The 12,332-nt window shown below is 49.9% G+C and overlaps 1 protein-coding gene across 1 annotated transcript in view; it reads left to right on the top strand.

The window, feature by feature from the left end:
- The window catches only part of FGFR2 (fibroblast growth factor receptor 2), a 96,947-nt gene that overhangs the window by 45,550 nt on the left and 39,065 nt on the right, over nucleotides 1–12,332 (top strand). The window lies entirely within an intron of this gene.

The raw sequence follows: 12,332 nt of genomic DNA on the forward strand, positions 1-12,332 counted from the left end.
GGCTGTCCGCCAGCTTGACTCCTGTGACCTTGCGAAAGTGAGTCTTGTTTCTCCCCGTGGTTTAAGGAGAGTTGGTCCATTCTCCTTCTTCTTTTTTTTTTTTTTTTTAAAGATTTTATTTATTTATTCGACAGAGATAGAGACAGCCAGTGAGAGAGGGAACACAAGCAGGGGGAGTGGGAGAAGAAGAAGCAGGCTCGTAGCGGAGGAGCCCGATGTGGGGCTCGATCCCTGAGCCGAAGGCAGACGCTTAACCGCTGTGCCACCCAGGTGCCCCCCATTCTCCTTCTTTCTAAATACGCGCTGTTGTTGGAGGATTCTTTTGTCATTTGACAGTGTTCTCTTTCCCAGCAAGCCACGTTTTATGTATTTGGTGTGATCTTCCTGGTTCTCTCATGTCTTGTGCAAAATGGACATGGTATGAAAAGTGCTGACATACTGGAAGCTGAGATTACTCTGAAGAATGTTAGTGTGTTCAGGGGAAGGGTGCAGGGGGTGGGGGGCAGAGGGAGAGGGAGAGAGAGAATCTTGAGCAGACTCTACGCTGAGCATGGAGCCCAACACGGGGCTCGATCCCAAGACCCTGAGATCATGACCTGAGCTGAAACCAAGAGTTGGATGTTTAACCAACTGAGCCTCCCAGGAGCCCCTCGAAGTTTGTTTTTAAAAGAGAGGCAACATGTTCTAAGGGCAATTTTATTATGCCAGCTGAAGAGTAAAGGAAAAGGTATCACAATGACTGAGCTGATAGCTGTCTAGAGGCAGATCAGGGTCAAGGCGCCCTTCACTTCCATCAGGAGAAAGTCATTCGCTACTGTACGTTCAGCGTTTGTCCCTAGAAACAATTTCTTCTCTGAAAAGGGAACTGTGTATATGGGCTTGTAAACAAATATCTAAGTGCTCAGATTGCCAGGCTATTAATTAAATATCTTAAGACCATGAGCCTCTTGTCCTGGAACTCAGACTTCTTCCCATCTTGCCTGTTGCATTGTAAATGATAAGGAAAGAGGGTTTCTCTGTCTTTTTGGAGGATTGGCAATGCTGAGGATGTCTCGTTGCTGCAGGGATGGTGGGCTAAGATCTTTTCTTTGTACAGTCCGTCTTTTCTCTGTCTTGTCATCTACCTGGACTCTCGGGATCACCACCTGACCTTGAGTCCTGGCTGGGGGTCAGCGAACCGGATTGCCAGCTCCTGCTAAAGGTCTCAACTCCGGGCTCTCCCTGATGGATTTAGCCTTAATGTGACCGTATGTAACTCCACAGACTCATGCCTGCCCCCACGTCTATGAGCCAAAGACTTTCCTCCATCATTTCCTGTGCATGTGTCCCTGGTATTATTTCATATGTGGGCATTTCTTCTCCTTCAAGAAACTAGAAACTCTTTGAAGAGAGGCTCCATAGCGATTTGATTTGCCCAGAGAACCATGAGAACACCTCCCGAAAGCTTGATTAACCAAATTACATAGATTTTGGTTAAATGAAGTGAATGTGAACGTTTATTTTGGCATCGAGGTGCCATAAATCTATTGATTGAGCACACAACGTGGAGTTCACATTGGGCCTCCCATCTCCTGTATGTGACGTGAGAGTGTTTCTATTTAAGGAAAGAAAGATTTGGGGCTAAAAGTTCTTAAATACTTAATTTTGAAACCAAGCAATTGAGGGTGCGAATAAAATAATCGTGTTGTAGCGGTCCGTGGGGATTCTAACTTTGCCTGGGGGAGCGCTGGGGACCGGTCCAGGAATCGGGAGTCAGCTTGGCCACCTCAGCCATGGGCTCTGGCTCCTAGCAGGTTTTAGGTTGAGTTGTTATGTAAAACATTCAAAAGCCCCTCACCCCACCTCTCCTTTGAGCTCTCTGGCAGCTCATCTCTGTGAAGCCCTGCAATGTCTCTTACAGTTTAGGGCTGGATTTGAATTAGGCTGCTGAATAATGGAATTGTGCTGTCTAATGTTAATCCCCTGGCAATCAGTCTTGTTGAAAAGAGCGTATGATTCAGTGTTGTAATGTAGAGGGAGCATAGAGCGTATGGAGTAATGCAGAGAAAGGCCTGATTATGTCACAAATTTGGGAGATTGCCCAGCCAGACGTGGGCCAATAATGACACAATGCTGGTTGGGAATATCCATTAAAGCTCAACCCCTAATAATTTTCCAAGCCTTGAACCTTCTTTATAAATAGAAGCCAAAAGTCAGTGGAGTATAAGACATTTTCAGGAAAGATGGAGGTGTGAGATACTCTCATCTTTGCTCAAAAGCCCAGTAATTGCTTTGAGAAGCACTCACAAAATAAGAATTGAGTCAGCTCGAGAGTGTCATGCAGACTACGGGATTGGCAGGCGGGCGTCCTGAACATCTCAGCAAGTGGCAAGAAAAGGGATCAGGCTTGAGCAACGATCTTCGGGTGGCCCACAGTCCAAGTGTAATATACCGCCACGTGATAACAGGCTTCCCAGCTACAGCTGCGTCTCACAGAACATCAGAGACTCTTTCCCAGCGAAAGTGAAGTCCTGTCCTCGTTCACATTCTTCGAGGGTTTATTTTGTTGCTATGATACATAGGCTTGCGGTTCAGATATTACGGAGCATCAAAAATGGGCGAATCTTTTTACCGAGGTTCTTCCCTGGAAAGGCATGCCCATAAGCACTTGAATGTAAAAGCCGTGTAATTTAAGTGACATTCTTGTGTGCTGGAATTAAACAGCCAGCCATTGTTGCGTGTGAGGGAAATGCTCTCGTTTATGGGGGCCCTTTTAGGAGCCTTGCTTGATCCTCATTAAAATTGACACCATTACTTTTCAGCCATTTACTTGCAAGGGAAAATTAGTGTGAAACTCCACATCTCGGTAACTGTGACTCTCGTAAACCAGGCTCCCCTCGCAGAGCTGGCCCCGGGAGGTGGCGGGTCTTGGCCCCGGTTCTTTAGCGAAAGGAGGCCGAAGCGCGGGGCTCTGACGGCTCTGCCATCAAGACGCCGCAGCCTGGGACACATCCCGTAACTTTGGGTTTCACAGCCCTCGTGTCTGCGAATGAAGGAGCCGAGACTCGTTCACGTCCACGAACGGCAGCCCGGCGGCGCGGAGAGAGCAGCAGGGCCGCAGGGCCGCGCGCGGGGGCGCCGAGTGAATTGCAGCAAGTCCGTTAGCCTTTCCTGAGCCTCTCCGGCCTCATCGGGACGTTGGAACGATGGGACCGAGCTCATTCCTGTGATGGTTGTGTCTGTTTCCTAGGGGCTGCTGTGACAAGTGAGCGCGGACTGAATGGCTTAAGACAGCGGACGTTGGTTCTGTCTCCGTTCTGGAAGCCACACATTGGAAGTCAGGGTGCCAGCGAGGCTGGTTCCTTCTGGAGACTCTCAGGGGGGCGTCTGTTTCACGCCTCTCCCCAGCTTCTGGTGGCTGGTGGCCGCCGTCGGCTTATGGACATGTCATTCCAGTCTCTGCCTCTGTCTTCCGGTGGCCTGCCTCTCTGCGTCTCAGATCTCCCCCGTGTGTCTCCTACAGGGACACCTGTCATTGGATTGAGGGCCCGCCCTCCAGCCAGGATGGTCTCATCTCAAGAGCCTTAACTAAAAGACCTTGCTTCCAAATAGGGTCCCATTCACAGGTTCTAGGGGTGAGGACATGGACTTATCTTTTTTGGGGGGGAGGTCACAGTTCAACCCACTACAGTGGTTATGAGGAATCTGTTTGGGTTAACGGATTAAAAAAAAAAATAGCACCGAATTGGCATCAGGTGGCCAGCAACAAATTCTGGTTTCTCCCTTCAAACCTGGACTCTCTGGAGAGTTAGAAGGCATTTTTGTTTATTTATTTATTTGTTTTTTAAAAAAGATTTTACTTATTTGTTTGAGAGAGAGAGCGAGCACAGAGGGAGAGGGAGAAGCAGGCTGAGTGGGGGAGCCCGACGCAGGGCTCGATCCCAGGACTCTGCGATCATGACCTATGCTGAAGGCAGATGCTTAACCGACTGAGCCACCCAGGCGCCCCTAAAATGCATTTTTAGTAGCTTTCCTTAGACTCCATCAGAAGTTTTGTTAAATAAACCGAATGCCATGTTGAGACCAACAGAAAGGGCCAGTGGCTGCCGTTCACGTGTCCTGCTGGGTTTATACCTTTGGTTAACGCAGGCGTCACGGCCGTCCCAGGATTCATCCAGTCGCAGGAGAGGATCGTGTTGTTTGAGAGCTCTGGGTTCCTGAAGCTGGCCTCCACCCTCACCTCTCACCCCACTGATAGTTGAGGAATATCAGGTTGGGGTTGGGGGGCGGGCGGATGAGGGATTTATTTGCCAAGGACCTAGAGAAAACCTCCGAGCCCGGGCCTCCACCCAGGTGTTCTGGAAACCAGGGCTCCGGGCGCTGCACACGGAGATCTCGGTTTAGGTGTCCCATGGTGTGGACCCGTAGGTCCCGCTGCTAAACTCTGAGAAGGTGCTGCTGTTACCCCCACCGCATGTTCAGAACAAGGGAGAGAGAGAGATGAAAGTATTGAACGGACCAGTCGGTCCTCCTCACTCATAGAGACCCTTCTCTTTGATTTATGAACTTTTTCTCCCTTTGGCTGTCCCAATTCTGCAATCCCGGAGACCATGAGATAAATGGTGAGCTTTTCACCTGGCGTTGGATACTTGCGGGCAGAGTGCAGGGGAGGGTGGAAGCAGTGCTTCTGGATTTGCTGAGGCCAGCCATGCCTTGTCCGGCTTTCTAGAGTTTTGTCCTCCCCTGCGACAAGAGCTGTAAGCGCCAGACAGGGTCTCCGTGGATGGCTGGGAGCCAGTCAGCGGCCACGCACACCTCCGGCCGGGTGGGGGTCCCTCAGGCCTCCTCACCAGCCTTCACCTGCTCGGCGGCAGAGCAGAATTGTGCCGTCGACTAGTCCTTGACATAAATTTGCTCTACCTGGGCTCCGGACATGATGGGACGGAGCCCGAAAGCACGAAGGAATCTGTGCTGGGGCTAACCCCCCCTCCGGTGTGTGTTCAGGAGTGAAGAGTCTTTTATTCCAGGCACTGACTGATAAGCCTGGCTGTGGGGTTGACACCTGGCACTGAGCTTTTGGCAGCCTGTCCCCAGTGGGAGAAGGAGAAATTGCATAAATTGTTTACTGCTTGGAGTAGCCTCTGTCCTGGGAAGACAAAGCTTCCAGTGTGGTCCCTGAGCAGAAGAGGGACTGAGGCAGGCCACACTTCTCCAGGGTGGATTTTGGACCTTTTTTTGTTTTTTTGTTTTTTGTTTTTTTTTGTCTTTTTTGGGGTTTGGAACAAAGTAGCATTTAAGTAAATGAAGAAGTGGTGGCCTCCTTGATTAACTGGTTGGTTTCTTAATGAAACTGTCAGAATTGGGATCATGCTCCTCGTGGAAGACCCCCTCTCTGTCCTCATTTCTATCACACCAGGGCTTCTAGACAAAGCTTTCGTTTCTCTGTTCGATGAGGGGTGGCTGTTGTGGAAGGCAGCGTTAAACATGAAACCGTTCATCCAGAGACTCGAATGCCTTGAACACTCACGTTTCATGTTCAAGAGTTGCCACACTCGTGCATTTCCCTGGCATCTACCGGCCTCAGCTCCACAGAGCCCCTGGCGGTTCTGAACTTGAAGCATCTTGACCTAGAGGCTTCCTGGCCGGGCCCCATTTGATTTTCTGTTTTCATCTTCTTGCTGCCAACGAAGCCTTTCCTTCTCTTGCTCTGGGTTTAAGACGTGGTGTGTTTACCCTGATGTTGGTCCTGCATGCCGGCTCTGGAGTGGTGAAATCTCGCCCCGGGGAGATAGAAAGCCCCCTGTTGTCAGTGGGTTGGGGTGCCATGCTCGGTAATAGGGCACAGCGAGCACCTTAATAAGTAGGCTTGTGTAGTTACCATAGAATCACGGAACTGGGCAGGTTGAGGAAGCAAAGTCCTGCTGCTGCTTCTGTGTCTCCAGAGCCCTTTCCCCCTTGTCTTCCCACCCCGTGCTACTGTGTCCAACCTCGTGGGACTCCACCCCTTCCTGGAAGCGTGTCTGGAGGCTCTTGTGCGAATTACAGGATGGAGGGGTTCCCGTTCCATTTCCAGCTTGGGTAGCTCTATGGCCTTGAAAGGCGTGGAACCTCTGAGCCTCAGTTCCCTCGTCTGTAAAGCAGGGGGGCAAAGACCGCCTCCTGTTCTTGGGGTGGGGGGGTGGTGAGGTCGTAGGGGCGTTGCTTTTAGATAATAGCACCATGGACGTGACTGTTAGTCACTGCCATTAGGCGGTCCCACACCTCCTTTAGGATCGAGAGGTCGAGGCTCGTGCACTCAGCGCAGCCCTGGTTAAAGGAGTGGTCCGTCCTCTTCTCTCCTCCAGGACCGAGATTTCAAAACTTCCTTTGAGCGACCGTTTAACGAGCTTTGGGTTACTACAGAGCAGATTTTTATACCTGTTTCACAACAGGGATTCCAGGGGGCAGAAGCCGGTCAGTGGGTAGCTACGTCACTGCAAAGGTACTGATCGGCAAGTAAGTGCTTTCCCGCAGGAGCGAGACCCGCCGGAAGTCAGTCCTTCCCGGCGCTGTGAGCAGGGGGTGTCTTGCGTGCTGGGTCCCGAGCTTGGCGCAGGCGCACGCCGGCACGGACGGGCCGTGTCAGGGCTTCACGGTGTCAGCACTTTGCCATGTTCTCTGCAGGCCATCAATTGCCCTCTGCCCCATAGTCGAAGAAGGAAGCCTTATTGATTGCTTTGGATTCTGGCAGGGGTCCCGGCCGAGGTGGCTGCGGAGAAGGCTAGGCTAATATTTGATCTCCTGTCTCCTCTTTGGCATCGCGTCTATGGTGTGGGCAGAGAGGATGTGGAAGTGTCACAGACAAGTGACGCTCTTACAGTTTTTTGTAAGAAGACGGTCTCTTCACCATACTTGGTGGTAGGATCGGTCAGGGCCGGGGGCGCAGAGAAGGCCGCGACTGTCCGAGTGTGGGTGAGTAGGGTTGGCATGAAGATCTGAGTGCACTGCTGGCAGTCGCCGTGCCCGGGAATGGGCTAGAACTTCGTAAGAGCTCCGTCAGCACACGCTGAATTGAATAATAGAAGAAAAGCAGTTTAACGCATGACTTTCTTTCTTTTCTTTTTTTTTTTAAAGATTTTATTTATTTATTTGAGAGAGAGCAGAGTGCAAGCACAAGTGGGGGAGGGGCAGAGGCAGAGGGAGAAGCAGACTCCCCTCTGAGCAGGGAGCCCAATGTAGGACTCGATCCCAGGACCCTGGGGTCATGACCTGAGCCGAGGGCAGACGCTCACCCAGGCACTCCTAATGCCTGACTTGTATTTGGAGTTTGGTTCTTCACAAGAAGCGAGTCCTCTTCAGAAGAGCTCCTCTCCGAACACTCCAGTCACCTTTATAAACCAAAAGAACCCGGTTGGGAAGGATTAGGTCAACTGTCATTAAAATGTCAATATAGAAATGCCCTGAGCTTTCTTCCCATGATGCCTCCACCAGAGCGCCTTTATGGACGCCTCTTCCCTTAGAACGGGGTGGCAGTCAGTTGACTGAGACATCCTGTTGGCGTTCTTGTGTCACAGCACAGAAGACCCCAAAACTGCCACAGCGAGATGATGATAGATAGGGGTGGAGATTTCTGGTTCTTGATAAAACTACTTTTTCTGTCTTTCTTCCAGAGCCTCCCCCCTCAGAGGGTTCTCTCACACAAGGATTCCCATAATCCTTTCCATCATAGATAAGTATACAAGTCAACAGGTCAGACTGTGCACCAGACCTGTTTCCCCTCGTATCAGGTTGAAAGTGATATTTTGCAAGACAGGTGTTGGATATTATTCCAGAAGGATCATTTGGCGGTTGTGCTTTCTTTGAAATAGGAAGTCTCTCCTTTTTTTTTTTTTTTTTTTTGAGAGAGAGGGCACTGGAGCTGGTTGGGGCTGGGGGGAGGGGCAGAGGAAGAGGGAAGGAGACTCTTAAGTAGGCTCCACGCCCAGCACGGAGCCCAAAATGGGGCTCGATCTCCCAACCCTGAGATCACGACCTGAGCCGAAATCGAGAGTCGGACACTTAACTGACTGAGCCACCCAGGTGCCCCAAGGAAGTCCTCATTTTATTGGGTTCAATGTATACTCTGGACTGGGGCTGAAAAGTAAAGGATTCAGTCCTTTGCATTTTACGTTTTGGCCAAAGGAAACAAAACCATTCTGGCTGTGAAAGGTGCAGTAGGGAGTGGGCTGGGTTGCAGGCTGGCTTGAGGCATCCCAGCAGGCTCAGACAGTGAGAAGTGGAGCCTCTCGTGGGCTGGGGGACTATTTGGACGCTTCTCTGTAAGTGACGCTGACAGCAAGGAGTATCCGGAATCACTTCTATGTTCAGGGTCTGAGTTTGCCGCTAAGAAAACAAAATAAGGTTTTATCGTTTAACTTCTCATGTAGTTTGTACCAAAGGGAGGCATTTCTCGTTGGCCAGTTGGGCTGAAAACTTTTACTTCTGCTTGAACCACCCCAGGAGCAAAATAAAGCCTCGAAGAGATTAGTGTGATAGATTTTTCTAGACTTCCTCTAGAATGAAGCCCTTTTCATGGTGGAAGTTGATTGACCTGTGAACGTTATTTTTGTAGACTTCTTTCCATGTCTGATTTCATTCTTACTCGTGACCCGTATGCTCTTGTGTCATGGATGTAGTGTGATTTGTTTGATCATTTCTCCCCTGGGTGGGTGTTCAGGTTGTTTTCCAGTTACAAAAGAGGCAAGCTTTGCACACATCTTCGGTGGCCACCTGGGTGAGTCTCTTTCTGGGATAGATTTCTAGAGCTGGGCTAACTGGATCCTCTCTGATGTCAGTGAAACATTTGCAACCTAAAGAGCTTCATTTTGAGTGCTGCTGTCTTTGGGGACTCCCCAGTGACTTGATTTTTAGCTTCTCTGCAAATCATTTGAGAGAAGACATTCTGCTTTGGAGTTCAGCAGAAAGGTATGTTTCATTCCGGGACTTTGAAGAAACATTTCCAGCATGCTCTTCCCGTGGAGGAAACCCAGCTATGCAGACACCAGCTGATAGTCTTAGATTCCTGAAAGATGTTGCACCCCCTGTGACGAGTGGCGGGGTGCTGAGGCTCTGTGATGTGGCTCCCAGTGTGACCGTGCTCAGCTGTGTTTACCCCAGCACCACTGGAGCGAGCCTGGGGACACTGACGTCTGAGCTTTACGTCAGTGTGAAAACCAAGCACAAGACAGGGAGGGCCCTTGTGCGGAGTCTTTGTGTCAGAACAGAGAAAAGCCCTCGGTAAACTGGACAAGGTCAATACACTTAACTGAGAAGACAGGTTTTCCATGACCCTAGAAGTAGGTCTTGTTCACCCTGTGATGATGTCCTCTTTGCCGCGTCTCCCTTTAAAAAGAATGGTGGCAAGGCATATGTAACAGAATGTACCATGTGAGTCAATTTTGAACGTGCAATTTAGTGGCATGAAATATACATTCTCGTGGTTATGCAACTATCACCAGCGCCTATGCCCAGGACGTTCCATCTCCCGGAAGCCACGTCTCTCTTTAACTAAAGGAAAGGCATTTTTGAACCTCACTTGGACATAACTTTGTGGTCATCGAAGAGTCTTCCGTTTCCGGTTTAACTTTTGAAGGCACAGAGCTCAGGGTATCATAAACATTTGGGGTGTAAATAACACACAGCCCGGCTCCGGTAATTTGCCCGAGAAGACCTAAATTGACACCCAGCTGGTAGAAGCCACTCAGCCCCCAGCCACATAATACAGTCGATGACATTAATTAGGGAAGGCACTTTGCCTCCACCTGCTTTGGTCTTCCCAGGCCGCCCGGCCGCGGCCAGCACTTCACTCCGCTCTCCACCTCATCGAGCAAGCACAAAGGAATTAGTGGTGTTTTCCTTCTAGCATTTCACATGGTGCAGCCTCCATAAGTCACCAAGGGACTTCAGCGCCGGAGGGAAGCCGCCGTGGCTTTCCCCAAACAGGCCTGGTCTGCAGACTTTTTTGCTCTCTCCGTAGGAAAAATGTGGATGTTTTGGAGGCAGCTGGATCCCCATCCAGCCCAGTTCCGCAAGACATTCAGGGTCAGATGTCCAGACAGGAGGAAACTGAGGCTCAGCTAAGCTTGGGACAGAGAGAGCGCAACATACCGTGACCTTCTACAAAAAGGCGTTTTTTCCTTTTTTTTAAAGTTATTCTGGGTGTTCAGTACCCCAGGCCGCTCCACCTGTTCTAGAAGATGACAAGTCAGAATACCAGCTACTGGTACTTGGACTCTTTCTAAAAGAGTCCAATCTCTAAAAGCGATCAGTCCTACTGATCATTTTTAGCTCTGATCGTCTTTTGTGCCGATTTCTAGAGGCTGGAGAATATGTAGGGAGAACAAAACTCAGAACCCAGCTCGATCTCTCCTGACTGTGTTGAGTGCATTAGGTAGAGTCTTGACAAGGCAATGAACTCATTCTACTAATTGCAATTAGTGTGAGGTCTCTGGCAGGTTACTGGGCTCCTCCGACTTCAGAGGGCTTTGATCCCCTCTCGCTGACTGGTTTAGTGAGTTTTTTATGCAACAAAAGCAACCAACTACCTACTCTTTAGAAAACAAGCGAGGCCAGGCTTTTAGAAAAAGAATTCTCCGTTGTTTTCACTTGTCCTCCAAATCGCGTAGAACGTTCTTTCCCTATTCAGCCCCTTGGAGTTGCCCCTTGGAAAGGAAGGGTAATTAAATTCTGATTTCAATTTAAGGACAGAGCAGGCAAGGTTCTCTACACTCCTTACATGAATGAGTGCCCCAGAGCAGGAGACGTGCTGTTTCCAGATCAATACTTGGCACTCCGCATGATTCGAGTCTCTGGGTATTTTGCTGCCGAGAGAACAGCTTTGAAATGGTTCTTTGTGGCAAGCACTGCTGAACTTTTGGGGAGAAATACTCAGGAGACCAATGTGTGCTGGGAAACCAGCAACTCTGGGCTTGATTAATTTATAGGTGTAATTTAAGAACCTGGTCTCCTTCTGATCCCCGGGATGCGTATTTACTGAGCCTGTAGACATGAGGCCTCTCTGCTCTGTGGACGTTTTTTATGGCCTTTGCTATGTCAGAGCAAAAGTTGTAGATCTCTTATGAGCCAAGCATATTATTATGTCCAGAGGAGGACTGGCATGTTATAAAGTTTCAGTGGTCAATTAACAAAGATTTATTCTTTGTCACTCAGGTATTTTCTCTTTCTCAATAATTACCTCTTGGAACGGAGCAGGCTGTTTTCCGCCTGTTCTTTCTGGTTGTGGCTCCCAGCGTCAGAGCAGGACTTGAGAGGGTCAGTCTCGAAATTCAGACTTGCAGCAGCTGGGCCTTCTGTTTTAGGAAAGTGGACTCACTTGGCGCTCTTGACAAAAGGGAGTGAGAGAGAGAGAACTCGCGGGGGAGAGAATGTGTTTTTAAAGCACTTCAGTCTGTGTTTACTACGCATCGATTTGGTGGAACCTCATTCCAGCCGGGCAGCCAACTGCCCCATCGGCAGCAACCGCGCCCGCCGGGCTTCGTTCCCTTCTGTCTCAAGTTGGAATTCGCACAGGGGCCCGAGAGCCACTCCTTTAAAGGTGCTCGACCTGGTTCGGGTCTGCACACTGTCTGTCGGCAACCTGTTGCTCTCAGAAAGTGTACTTTCAGAATCGCAGTGAGGATGCAGGGGTTGAGCTGCTCGTCAGCTTTTCTGTTTTCCTTACATTTACTTTACTGCCTCTGGAAAGAGAAAAATCTGTTTTCTGTAAGATCTGAGAGTTAAACGTGCTGTAAGAGAACCTTGCCTAAAACCGTAAACCTTCCTGGTAGAGAAGCTGTGATTTCCGTTATCACGTAGAAGACCGAGAGATGGGCCAGCTCTTGAGTTTTCGTCCGTAACCCAGAGATAATTCACTGACTTCTTTTTATATTGGCCTGTTGCCCAAAGTGTTGGGAACCTGAGGGGTTTGCTCTGCCCAGGGCCTGGTGAGGTTCCGGGGAGGAGCACATTAGCTGTTGGGGAAGGGGGTCCTCCTGCCCACTGTCACTTCCCTGTTGCTGGGGAGCTGGCCACGGGGGTCCCATCTCTGCGGGAGCTGCTGCCCACACCCTGTCCCCCCCCCTTTCAGAAGTTAGAACAGGAGTTCTAATTTCTGTCATCCCCTTCCTGCTGATCACTGTTCTTTCGGGTCTGACAGACACCAGGGAGGAGTGATCGCTGAAGGATCTGAGAAGAAGCACAGCTCTGCAGATGTTGGCATCCCGGGACCTTTTCCAAGATGTTTGGGGCCTGGTCTCTGACTTGTTTAAGGGCAGAGAATAAGGTTGCAAAGGAAATCAAAGCCTGATGTGGAGAAACGAAACATGAGGCCTACTGAC

The sequence above is a fragment of the Ursus maritimus genome, unplaced genomic scaffold (assembly GCF_017311325.1).
Source record: "Ursus maritimus isolate PB19 unplaced genomic scaffold, ASM1731132v1 scaffold_7, whole genome shotgun sequence".
Taxonomy (NCBI): domain Eukaryota; kingdom Metazoa; phylum Chordata; class Mammalia; order Carnivora; family Ursidae; genus Ursus; species Ursus maritimus.